This window comes from Phocoena sinus, chromosome X, assembly GCF_008692025.1.
Source record: "Phocoena sinus isolate mPhoSin1 chromosome X, mPhoSin1.pri, whole genome shotgun sequence".
Lineage (NCBI taxonomy): Eukaryota > Metazoa > Chordata > Mammalia > Artiodactyla > Phocoenidae > Phocoena > Phocoena sinus.
The window spans coordinates 14,339,746-14,353,890 of NC_045784.1; the positions used below are offsets into that span (position 1 = coordinate 14,339,746).

The window sequence follows — 14,145 nt, forward strand, 5'->3', positions numbered from 1 at the left end:
AGCTTTGGGCGCTGTCGTTGGTCTGCTTATTCAAGAGTCTCACTGAGTCAGTTTAGCCACAGTCCTCCACTGTTTGAATGCCACCGCTCTTGTATCCGATCATATTTCTCATCCCCTCTCCCTGGGCATCGTATGACCCTGGCCTGCCTTCAGCAAGGGTCCTATCAAATCAGTTTAGCCAGAATCTCCCTCATCCCTGATCCTCTCAGCAGTTTTCCATCCACTGACCCCCCTGGCCCCACCTTTGGCTATAAACCTTCACTTGTCCTTGTTTTTGGAGTTGAGTCTGACCTCCCTCCCCCTGTGCAAAACCTAACCCCCCTGGATAAAGTCTGCCTTACTGTCTTTAGTAAGTGTCACGAAATTTTTTCTTTAACACGACAAAGACTCTTTCCTTGACCAAACTCGAGACAGGCTCCTCTGAGGTCTCTTTTTGACTAGGCCTCATCTTTGGGCCTTGTCGTTGGCCTGCCTAGTCCAGTGTTAGCAAGAATCCTTCTAAATCAGGTTAGTGAGAATCACTCCATTCCTGATATCTGATCACCCTCGATATCTGATCAGATTCCCCATCGTCCATCCTTGGTATCTCATCAGCCTGGCCTGCGTTCACCAAGAATCCTCCTATACTTGATGTTTCCTCTTAGTAATTTTAGACCCACTGCTTCCTTCACTCTGCTCATTGGCTGTAAATCCCCAGCTGTCTTTGCCATATTCTGAGTTGAGCCCGACCTCTCTCCACCATTGTAGTAGTCCTGACACCTATCGCAATAGTGTTGAATAAAGTCTTCCTTACCATTTTAACAACTGTCAGAATAACTTTTTCTTCAACGATATTAAATATTTTATTCATTAATGAGGGAACTGATAGGATGGTAGAACCTGTTCAAGAACAGACACATTTATAGATCAGGGATGTTGAAATGAATATGCAAACACGGGCAAATTTGATCTCTCCCACGGGGCGGGCGGCACATCAATGGAACCTCTAATGGACAGAATTTGCATGTCTATAGACAAGAACAATTTTGCAAATCCAGAGTCGTAAAATGGCTCAATGGCTACTGAGAAAGGTGTGCTCTAGCCTACTGCCCATGGGCCAAATGCAGCCCACCGCCTGCCTTTGTCAATAAAGTTTTATGGGAACGCGGCCACGCACATTCATTTGTGTATTTCCTCTGGTTGCTTCCATGCTCCAGTGGCAGAACTGAGTAAGTTGCAGCAGTGGCCAGGTAGCCCACAAAACCTTAAATATTTACTCTCTGGCTGTTTACAGGAAAGGTTACTTGACCTCCCTGCTATGGAGACTGTATTGTTTTCCATTGGAGCTGATAAGGAATATATCAGTATGGGCTCCATTTTACAAGTAAAAAAACTAATACCAGTTAAGTGACAGAGCCTGAACTCTAACCTAGGTCAGCCTGATTCCGTCCTTAGTGCTGGCATCAGCAAGCAGTTTAGCTGACCCTAATAACGAAAAACACCTTAGAAATTATTTCACCTTTAAGAAAGAAGATGTCTTCAGAAAGGCATGTGTGTGGAGGCATGTGTGTGTGCGTGTGTGTGTGTGTGTGTGTGTGTGTGTAGTGGGGGACACAGTTAAGAAAAGAGTGACTGCTTTGATAACTGCTTAGCTTAATTTTACTTTGATTCCTTGGTGTAAAACTACTTTCACAAGAGCACATGAACTAAATTGTACAAGGCAGGACACGGGTTGTACATCGCTGAACGAGGATCTGAACCAGAAACTGAAAATTCTGAAACAGTTTTGTACTGTTTTTCTTTGGGATGTTTGCTCTTTCTGAACCTAGCCGGCGTCAGAGTACCCCATAGTCAGTGCGAGTTAACATCTGTGGTCGCCTTCTTCAATAGTCAGCTCCTCCCTCCCTCCCCGTTTATTACATTTTTCTTCTAGTTTAAAGCTGTTGAAAGTGCTAGTCTCTGAAAGGGATTAAGTGGGTTAATTAGCATTAAAAAGGCCCTTGATTTAGGCGGTATTTAAAATCTCGAAACACTGCCTCTGCTGGCCACCCCTCCCCCCATTTTGTGAATGGGAAAGTGGGCTGGAAAAACTCCAGCTATAAGGAGAATGTCTGAGCCTCAACCCAGCCCAGCCCGTTCCCCAGTCCAATTCGGAAATCATCTCTTTCGTATCAGGTTGCACGTGAAATCTTTGTCAAATCTTTTTCGGTACGCGCAGGATCCTAAATAATACTTCCCAGAGTATGACTAATAGTCAAAAGACGCAGTGGGTGAATTTCAATGGCTGAACCGCTGGGGAGAAAATGAATGGACTGTTAATAGGATCGCTCTGGAAATAATAGCTAAATTATTAAACTGTAGTGTGGTGGGTGTCCCTTCCTCTGTGTGGCAAATTAGATTGGAAGGTGCCACTGTGAACGTCTCAGGAATATTACATTGCTCAGCTCTGTGGAGGGATTTAAACCTTTTCTGTAGCCTTCTCTCCTTCACCAGAGTTCGTGTCTATTTCTCTTTTTCTTTAGCTTTTATTAGTAGAGGGTGGAGCAGACAGTGTTGGTTTTCTGCCACACCCCCTCGGTACCCACCTCTACGCCAATGGCTCTTTACTCCAAACACCTGCAAGCCTCGGCCAGCAGGACCTTTTTGAGCCCTGAGAGCATGTGGGTCCACCCTCAGGGGAAACCCAGAGTTCCTGAGAACTAATCCCTCCATGGCCGCCCTCCTGTAACGATGGGTGTGAATCGGTGGATAAAAACCCAGCCTCCTAACCCCTCCATTGGAGCAACGATGGGTAACTCTAAGGTAGAGGGCAACCGGGGGCTCTGGGATTCCCCAGCAGGACTGCACTCCAGTGACCCCAGTGTTTGATAACGTTCCATTTATTGGCTGCCTCTCCTTCCTGTCTCACTTCCTCTACTGCCGTTTCCTGGAATCACCACACAAAGAAACGATTTGCGCTCAAATCCTCGTCTTAGGTCCTGCTTCTAGGGTAACCCACACCAAGACAGAGAGTCAGTAGAAAGATTTTTCCTCACCAGTTATCCTGCAGCAAAGGGGACACTTTATAATTCCTTTTCACAGAAGCACTTCACCATGTCCCCTGCTCCGACTGGAGGGCGGCATGTTGCAGTGGGAAAGCCGCGAGCTTTGGGGTGAGATTCAATCTGGAGTTCAAATCCCGCCTTTGCCATTGGCCGGCTGTTTGACCTGTGTGACCTTGCTGAAGTGATTTTGCCTCAGTGACCCTTCATTTGCCCACTTATTTTGAGGGCAAAAAATACCTCCCTCCAGAATTGCTGAGAGAATTAAGGACGTAATGTAGGTCCATGGCTCAGGACAATGCTTAGCGTATAGGAGTAAACCGATAGATGGCCGTTCTTTGACCTCCAAAAGGCTGCGCCACGGTCACTACCAAGAGAATGTAATGTTCTTGTCCTTGAAGCTTTTGTCATGGGAGAATAGAGCAAACGGATACCCAGTCCATCTTTTAATTAGTTTCTGAGAACTTTCTGACATCATGGACTAAACCGCATTGTATTAATATTCTAGTCTTCTAGTTCTATGACAAACAAAAAAATGCATGAGCACAAAACCCCAAAGTAAAACAAAACAGGGAGAAGCTTAGAAAACTAAATATGGAACTCAGCTCTAACAGCTGAATGGAGAAAGGAATTCGAATAATTTAAAAATCACAAGTGGATGTAAAGTGTAAAGAAATGGAAACTTACAGACTATTTAAAACCTGGAATTGCTGACTGTTCAGAAACGACACAGATGGATCAAGAGTGGTGAACAGCCAGAAAGGATTGTGGATGGATCTGCATTGCTTTAGCGGCTCCCCGTGCCACCTGTCTCTGAGGACAGCCAGACAATTTGGGATGGAAGCAGGCTAATGCTGGCAGCAGATCCAGTGACGGTAACCAGCCTAACGGTAGATCCTTCCACTGGGTTTGCAATGACGAACTGTGCCCCAGACGTCTGGTGGCTCCTATTGATTTGGGCACCCTAATGCCCCATTGTGCAGCCAATTAAAAGGCTTGAAATGCGAGTTCATGAGTAGTCTCAGTAGATACATCCAAACCTGCCCAATAGCCTTTCATCTCTGGAGAGTGGATTCAATGTCACCGAATCCAGGGTTGCCATGCATCATAGGAAAACAAGACTGTTGCAGTGCCGGCCTCCAGAGAGAGTTCCTCTAGGTCATGGTTGAGGCACGTGGATGGGTGGGGAGTGGGGGTGAGGAAAGCCCACACCGTTGCTGCCTGTGTGGCATGTGTCCTGACCACCTGCAAAGATGACCAGAGAGCTGGTTGGGGTCAGGGTGACTCCAACATGACTGCACAGGCTTGTTGGACACACTCAGTGATGGCTTGCCCAACACCAGCAGTTATAATGGCCTGCTCAGTTGAGTCGGGAGGCTTATTCTCTGCCACCTGGCCCTGAGCCCCTGTACTCTCTCGTCATATTTCCTTGATCTCGAAACCTCCTTTCCCAATGAGAGAGCCACACTGCTAGCAAGGACCACCAGGCTCAGGGTGACCAGGGTCTGCTGGCAGCTGTGCTGTTGTGCTGACGTCCTCTCCCAGTGCATCCGTGATCATAGCAAAGGCTTTAAAGATGGCATTCATGGGTCCAGCCAAAGTGATAATGTTGATATGTACAACACTCTCCCCACACATCTTCTTAACTGATTCTCTGTTCTTTCTGACGAGGCTGCCAACTTCCTTTCCATGCATAAAGAGCTGTATGGTGAAAGTGACATTCAATCCACTTGCAGTCATACCCTCCATCCGCCCCTGTTGCCTTCTTGACAACCCCTCTTGTTCCTCCTCTGGCCTTCTACCCTTCCCCTTCCCACCCACTCCCCTTTTCTTCTCCAGCCTACAGTTTTTGGCTTTGACCACTACCAGTGACCAATGACTTGACCATTTCAAGTCTAGCTCCTTGGAATACCGCTGGACATAGAGACAGATATTATTACAGGTGTCACACGAAGCACGAAGCATAAAAGGAAAACAACTGATACATTTGATTACGTTTAAATGAAGAACTTCTGTTCAACAGAAGACCCCATTAGGAAAGAGAAAAAACAAGCCGAAGAGCAAAAGAATACATTTGCAACTCCTGTACCCAACAAAGGACTTCTATCTAGAATAGATAAAGAACTCCTATGCATTAAGAAAGACATAGAAACTCTGTAAAGAAGTGAGCAAAAGGCTTGAACATGAGCTGCACAAAAGAGGCTATACAAATGACCAGTAAATGTAATGAAATGTGCTCAGCCTCCTTACTGAACAGAGAAATGCAAATTCAAAACTCCACCGCCCATTGAGTAGATTGGCAAAAAATGAAAACATCTGACATTACCAACTATAACCTAGGATGTGGAGCAACTGGAACTCTCGTACACTGATGATAGGAGTGTCAGTTGGTACCCTTTCCCTCAATTTGGGAAAGAGTTTGACATCTGTTGAAGTTGAAGATACTTACACCCTCCGCCCCTCCAATGCATACCGTGTAATTCCATTTTTATAGCTTTCAAAAATAGACAAAGCAAGTGTATCATTTAGGTATATGTACTAGGTGGCAAAAGAATAAAACACTGCAAGGAAGTTATTACCATAAAGTCTGGGAAATGGTCCCCTCTGGAGAGGAATGAGGAAATTGTAATGGCCCAGGAATGCACAGGGGTCTGGTGGAGGTGTTGACAATGCTCTACTTCTTGAGCAGGAGGGTAGTCAAAAGAGTATTTGGTCTACGGTAATTCATTATGCTGCCTGTTTGTGCTTCATCTACTTCTCCATATGTGTGCTGTATTTCACTGTAAGAAAGTTTAAAAAAAAACTTTCTCAGAGTGTTTTCTGAGAAACGTTGCGTAATGAGGTCTTAATATATGTTACTCACAAAAAGGATTCTATGGTCAAAGACATCTCAGCACTGGAATAAGTGAAGACAAATAGGTCTTTAATATGCCAAGGTACATTGTGAAATTCCAAGAAGGATCAAGAGTATACAATAATTTATATGACCACGGAACCCTTTTCCGAAGGGAGATTTTACAGAGCATATACTTAGGAAAAGTAGATGGAAAAAAATCATAGAGCAAGTTTCAGTTTCACGAGCCAGTTGACCTGATCCAACCAAAGGCTTCAGGAGCTTTATGCAAAGCGTGAAATACAAAAGAGCAAACAAATGACGTTTTAGGTGGCGCTGAACTGGAGGCTCTCACTATTGCTAAAATCCTCATAATTTCAAGTGTCGGATCCCAAACGCTGAAGGGGTTAGCCCATCCCCGTCCCCCTCCTCTGTAGTTATGTTTGTTCCAGTTTTCATAGTCACCATGATGTAACTGTGTGTCTGTGGATGGATGGACCAACTGGTGTTTGCTCACTTGTTTTTATATCGATGTCCATCACAGCTGTTTATAAACAAAATCGTTCTGATGGAATCCAACTTCTGCCCCAGTGCTGGTGCTACAACCCTGCTCTCACTGGGACACTGGGTCAGTTAGCTTTCACTGTGTAACAAACCACCCCACAGAGACCTAGTGGCTTAAAACAATGACCACAATTTTGTGCTCTGGAAATTTGGACTGGGCTCAGATGGATGAGCCTTCCGCTGGTCTCAACTAGGTGTCACTCACATGTGTCTGCAGGCAGCTGCCGGGTCAGCTAGGATGTTGGCTGGCCGTTAGCTGAGGCAGCCATTTGAGTTCCCGCCATGGTTTTCTCTTATTCATCAGGCAGCCCTAGATGGGCTTGTTCACGTGGTAGCTATAACAAGAGTCCTAAGAATAGCAAGAGAGAGATAGCCCCAATGTGCACGTGTTTTTCAAGTCTTTGCTAGCATCACGTTTGTTATTGTGCTGTCGATCAGACAATCACATGGCCAAGTCTAGGGTCAGAGTAGAAGGAGACTACCCAAGGGTATGGATACAGAGAGACTTGAACAAATTGGGAGCCATTGCTACATCAATCTGCCACAGGTACTCTGGGCATCATAGTCATTCATTATCAAAACTATCTCTAAAACTGCACTGACTTACGGTACCTCTGATACCAGTCGATTTCACTACTGAGCTGTATTTTTAAAAACAGATGTGTTGGGCTTCCCTAGTGGCGCAGTGGTTGAGAGTCCGCCTGCCGATGCAGGGGACGCGGGTTCGTGCCCCGGTCCGGGAAGATCCCACATGCCGCGGAGCGGCTGGGCCCGTGAGCCATGGCCGCTGAGCCTGCGCGTCCGGAGCCTGTGCTCCGCAACGGGAAGAGGCCACAACAGTGAGGGGTCCACGTACTGCAAAAAAAAAAAACAAAAAAAACAGATGTATTCGTCAGCCTTTTAAAGGAATGATCCAAATAGGAAAGCTTGATTAAAATAGAGATCGATTACATTTTCAAAGATATGATGAAATGTAAACGGTTTCCCCTAAGGAAAGTATGCAAGATGATTGTTCAAGGAGAAATTTAATTACAACCTAAAAATCACAGGGATTCTCGCAGATACAGATTATCGTTAGATTGTATTCGTTACAGAAATACAAAGATGATGACCTTTCCTTTAGTTTCACTTGTTTTTATTTAACAAACTCTGTTCCTTGGCTTTTTTCAACATGACTCTGTTTAATTGTTGCAGGCTTGAAATTATTATCTAAGCCTGCACATATTAATCCTGTCTGTTGGAAGAAAAGAAGCCTGTCACGTGGGGTAATTGTGGCTGCGGGGGGCAATAATGAATGGGCAGAATAGAGCCAGGCCTGCCTTCTGTTGTCCTCAAGCATTGACAATCGATGGCTGTGGCCATGCTGAGTTGGGAAAGGATCACACCTCTAAGTCACAGCAGTATTTGGGGGTAATTTCTCAGGAAATGACAAGGATCATGAGGTAACTCCAGATGGTATTACCAATCTTGATTCCATTTGACCACCTGAGGCCACCATCTTGTACTGATTTTACACTATCAAGACCACAAGAAAGGTTTGTCACCAAGAATTTTGGACTCTCAGTTCTGTCTTCCATGGCAGAGTTCTCCTTTTTCTTTGCCTTGGATGACATTGAAGTCTGTGGATGATTTAGAATGTGATGAAATCATAGTTTCTAAACTTTTTATTGCTAAATTGAGATGATGATGGTGATAGAGAGGAGCAGCTCTTGCCAAGTTCTTGACAAGAATCGTATCATTTAGTCTTCACGATGCCCTCTTATCTCTATTTGACACCAGGAGATTAACTAATGTGCCCAAGGACCCACGACTTGTAAGTGGTGACAACAGAATTTGAACCCAGGTCCAATCTGACTCTGAAGTTCTGCTTTTAACGAGTCAGCCACACCACCCCCCTTCTGAGAGCTGGCTAGGTATGTCTGAGCCTCCTCCCCCTCCTCACCTATACTTCTGTTGAGCATTCGCTGTTTGTAGAGTGTACAGAACTGTGTTAGAAATGCGGTATAAAAAATGCCTCTTGTACAGTAGAATATGGGATAAACAACCTTATAAATAGCTTTCTCTTGGTGGTGGTCTTGGTGGAGAGGGAAAGCAGAAATTATAAGGACCTTGTCAACTGACAAACCTGTTCTTAGGTAGAGGTTTCACACTGTCCACCTCCCTCAACACATCCCTCTCAGAGAGTTGATAGCAAGCAACACGATGGAACCATTTGACAGCTAGCACATCTTCACCACCACATCCACCCTCGTACTTTATTGCTTGATGAAATCGTATGAAGTTAGGAAACCCAAGAGAGACCAGGGAGCATGCTGGATATCTCATAGCTGTAACTTTCAGATACCAACTCATTAAGAAATAACCTTGCGTATTTACATATGGTTTTGCCTCTGTCTTATGCCAGTTAAAGGCACAGACTCAGGAAACAGACTGCTTGGGATCAACCACAGATCTGCCATTTTACTAGCTGTGTGACCTTGCACAAGTTATTAAACCACTCTGAGCCTCACTTTCCTCAGCCAGAAAAAGGAAATGATAATAGTGTTCTTTGCAAAAGAATACTGTTTTGCAAAAGAATGCAAAACATGTAGTGCCTTGGCACATAGCAAGTGCTATTTAAATGTTAGCTATTAATACTATTACTCTGTTAAACAGCTTAAGTCAGGTATAGAGTTTCATTTCTTTTATTTAAAAATTTTAAAAAGTAATTAAAAAATTTTTTATGTTCTTGGTGGCAGCCAGTTATTTTATTTAGAAAGATTCATTTAGCATCCAGCGGTTGTACGCTAGGTATATTTTGGAATAAGTGTGTCACTTAGATATTGATTTACGTACATTAAGATCATTCAGACGGCTAATGATTTTCTTTTATTTTTTCTATTTTTTCCTTCAATTTTTTTATTGAAGTATAGTCGATGTACAATATTATGTTAGTTACAGGTATATAACATAGTGATTACAAATTTAAAGATTATATTCCATTTATAGTTACTACAAAATACTTGTTATATTCTCTGCTGTACAGTACATCCTTGTAGCTTATTTATTTCATACATAATAGTTTGTACCTCCCAATCCCCCACCCCCACATGGCCCCTTCCCCCTTCCCTCTCCCCACTGGTAACCACTAGTTTGTTCTCTATTTCTGTGAGTCTGTTTCTTTTTTGTTATATTCACTAGTTTCTTTTATTTCTTAGCTTCCACATATAAGTGATATCATACAGTATTTATCTTTCTCTGACTTATGTCACTTAGCATAATGCCCTCCATGTACATTCATGTTGTTGCACATGGGAAAAATTCATTCTTTTCTATGGCTAATATTCCATTGTATATATGGCACATCTTCTTTATCCATGCTCCTGTTGATGGACATTTAGGTTGCTTCCATATCTTGGCAATTGTGTATAACACTGCTGTGAACGTCGGGGTGCATGTATCTTTTCGAATTAGTGTTTTCATTTTTTTCGGATATATACCCAGGAGTGGAATTGCTGGGTCATATGGTAGTTCTATTTTTAGTTTCTTGAGAAACCTCCGTACTGTTTTCCACAGTAGTTGCACCAATTTACATTCCTACCAACAGTGCATGCATACCAGCAGAGGCTTCCCTTTTCTCCACATCCTCACCAACATTTGTTATTTGCGTTCTTTTTGATGGTAGCCATTCTGACAGGTGTGAGGTGACACCTCATTGTGGTTTTGATTTTCATTTCCCTGATGATTAACTGTGTCAAGCATCTTTTCATATGACTCCTGACCATCCACATTTCCTCTTTGGAAAAATGTCTATTCAGGTCTTCTGCCCATTTTAAAACTAGGTTGTTTGTTTTTTTGATGTTGAGTTGTATGAGCTGCTTATATATTTTGGATATTAACCCTTTATCAGTCACATCATCAGAAAATATTTTCTCTCATTCAGTAGGTTGTCTTTTTGTTTTGCCAATGGTTTCCTTTGCTGTGCAAAAGCTTTTAAGTTTAATTCAGTTCCATCTGTTTATTTTTGCTTTTATTTCCTTTGCTTTGGGAAACATATCCAAAAAAATATTGCTATAATTTATGTCAAACAGTGTTCTGCGTGTGTTTTCCTCTAGGAGTTTTATAGTATCTGGTCTTACATTTAGATCTTGGATCCATATTGAATTTATCTTTGTATATGGTGTTAGAGAATGTTCTAATTACATTCTTTTACATGTAGCTGTCCAGTTTTCCCAGCACCACTTATTGAAGAGACTGTCTTTTCTCCATTGTCTTGGTAGATTCTTGCCTCCTGTGTTGTAGATTAATGGACCATAGGAGCCTGGGTTTATTTCTGGGCTTTATATCCTCTTCCACTGATCTATGTGTCTGTTTTTGTGGCAGTGCCGTACTGTTTTGATGACTATAGCTTTGTAGTATAGTCTGAAGTCAGAGAGCATGATTCCTCCAGCTCTGTTCTTCTTTCTCAAGATTGTTTAGGCTAGTCAGGGTCTTTTGTATTTCCATACAACTTTTTAAATTATTTGTTCTAGTTTTTTGAAAAATGCCATTGGTATTTTGATAGGGATTGCATTGAATCTGTAGATTGCCTTGGGTAGTGTGGTCATTTTAATAATCTTAATTCTTCCAGTCCATGAACATGGTATATCTTCCAATGGTTTGTGTCATCTTCAATTTCTTTCATCACTGTCTTATAGTTTTCTGAGTACAGATCTTTTACCTCCTTAGATTTATTCCTAGGTATTTTATTCTTTTTGATGTGATGGTAAATGGGATTGTTTCTTTCATTTCTCTTTCTGGTGGTTCATTGTTGGCGTATAGAAATGCAGCAGATGTCTGGGTATTAATTTTGTATCCTGCGACTTAATCAAATTCATTGATATGCTCTAGTACTTTTCTGGCGGCGTCTTTAGGATTTTCTATGTATAGTGTCCTGTCATCTGCAAACAGTGACAGTTTTATTTCTTCCTTTCCAATTTGGATTGCTTTTATCAGCAGTATGCTATTTAACAACCAATGTGTCACTAAAGAAATCAGAAAATATCTGGAGACAAATGAAAACAAAAACACAAAGATCCAAAATCTGTGGGATGCAGCAAAAGCAATTCTAAGAGGGAAGTTTATAGCAATACAAGTTTACCTCAGGAAACAAGAAAAATCTCAAATAAACAATCTAACCTTACACCTAAAGGAATTAAAAAAAAAGAAGAACAAACAAAGCCTAAAGTTAATAGAATGAAAGAAATCGTAAAGATCAGAGCAGAAATAAATGAAATAGTGTCTAAAAAGACAAAAGTAAAGATCAATGAAACTACAAGCTGGTTCTTTGAAAAGGTAAAGAAAATTGATAAATCTTTACCCAGACTCCTCAAGAAAAAAAGGGAGAGGGCCCAAATAAAATCAGAAATGAAAAAGGAGAAGTTACAACCAACACCACAGAAATACAAAGGATCCTAAGAGACTACTATGAACAAGTATATGCCAATAAAATAGACAACGAAGAAGAAATGGACAAATTCTTAGAAATGTACAATCCCCCAAGACGGAACCAGGAAGATACAGAAAATATGAACAGACCAATTACCAGTAATGAAATTAAATTAGTAATTTAAAATCTCCCAACAAACAAAAGTCCAGGTCCAGATGGCTTCACAGGTGAAATCTACCAAACATTCAGAGAAGTTAACACCTATCCTTCTGAAACTATTCCAAAAAGTTGCACAGGAAGAAATGCTTCCAAATTAATTAGCCGAGGCCAACGTCACCCTGGTACCCCAACCAGACAAAGATATCACCAGAAAATGAAAATTACAGGCCAGTATCACTGATGAACTTTGATGCAAAAATCCTCAGCAAAATATTAGCAACCTGAATCCAACAATACCCTAAAAGGCTCATACACCATGATCAAGTGGGATTTATCCCAGGGATGCAAGGAGTTTTCAATATCTACAAATCAGTCAGTGTGGTACACCACATTAACAAATTGAAGCACAAAAACCGTATGGTCATCTCCATAGATGCAGAAAAAGCTTTTAACAAAATTCAACATCCATTTATGATAAAAAAAAAACTCTCCAGAAAGTGGGCATAGAGGGAACATACCTCAACATAATAAAGACCAAATATGACAAACCTACAGCTAACATCATACTCAATGGTGAAAAGCTGAAAGCATTTCCTCTCATATCAGGAATAAGAGAAGGATGCCCACTCACGACACTTTTTTTTCTAATATAAATTTATTTATTTTATTTTTGGCTGCGTTGGGTCTTCATTGCTGCGTGCAGCCTTTCTCTAGTTGTGGCGAGCGGGGGCTACTCTTTGTTGTGGTGCACAGGTTTCTCATTGCGGTGGCTTCTCTTGTTGTGGAGCATGGGCTCTAGGGGCGGAGGCTTCAGCAGTGGCTTGTGGGCTCTTGAGTGCAGGCTCAGTAGTTGTGGCTCAAGGGCTTAGTTGCTCCGCGACATGTGGGATCTTCCCATGGGCTCTAACCCATGTCTCCTGCATTGGCAGGCAGATTCTTAACCACTGAGCCACCAGGGAAGCCCCTCGACACTTTTATTCAACATAGTAGTATTGGAAGTTCTAGCCATAACAATTAGACAGGAAAAAGAAATTTAAAACTTTTAAATAGAAAAGGCGGTTTTTTTCTTATTTTAAGAGTAATGCGTGTTCATTGTAAAAGTATAGAAAATACAGTCATAAAAAATGGCCTTAAAATTTTCAGTGTTCAGTATTTAAATATAGCAAACCAGAACTTAGTAGCTTGAAACAATAATCAATTTTTACTTCATAATTCTGTGGGTTGGCAGGTTGGGCTTAGCGTATCTATGTAGTCTTTTGGAGGCTTGGTTGCGGCTGGATGGTGGAGCATGACCTCACTCACAGCCTGCAGTTGGCAGGCCGTTGGCCACGGCACCTCAGATTTCCTCCACATGACCTATTCATGCGATGTTCACCTGCTGGAGAATAAACAGACTGTTCTCCTATTCATATGGTGGTTTCAGGATTCCAAGTGCAGCAACAAGAGTCTGAGCACAAGAGCCCAAGCATTTTTCAGGCCTCTGCTAGTACCATATCTGCTGATGTCCCCTTGGCCAAACAAGCTGCATGGCTAAGTAAGCACAAATTCAAGGGATCAGGACAGACATTTCACCTTTTGATCTGAGGAGAGCCAAAGTCACATTCCAAAGGTACAGGCATGCAGAGATAGGAGAAATTTATGGCTATTTTTAGCAATTCACCACAGATAAATACTGTTAAAATTACATATATATAAAATACATGTATGTGTATGTGTGTATTATACATTTACATGTGTTTCACACATAGAAATACATGGAAAAATATATGCCCAAACAAAAGTGATCTTATTAAACATTTTTTACCTTTTTTCCCACCATTGATGACTTCCTAAGGTCATTTTAATGTCCTCATTTTAAGATGTGCATAATACTACATTGTATAGACTTACCATGAAATATTTAAGCCAAGTCTCTTGTACGACTTTTAGGTTGTTTCCAATTTTACAATAAACGGAATATGTAGAGTTTTCTACGTTTTCCTCATTAGTTCCTTATTTTGACCTCTGACATATTGTAAGAATACTCTACTGAAAGATTGCATCCAGAGATAATATTCAAAATACTCAACAACATTGTAGATCCTGACCTTAGCATGGAGCAAGGTCCTGAGGGTAATCCTTTAATTGCTAGATTCGGAGGTCCAGGTCCCAAGGGAGAGGGC

The 14,145-nt window shown here is 41.8% G+C and overlaps 1 pseudogene; it reads right to left on the reverse strand.

The window, feature by feature from the left end:
* Positions 1-3,807: 3,807 nt before the first annotated feature.
* Positions 3,808-4,769, reverse strand: LOC116747779 (annotated as a pseudogene).
* Positions 4,770-14,145: the final 9,376 nt, after the last annotated feature.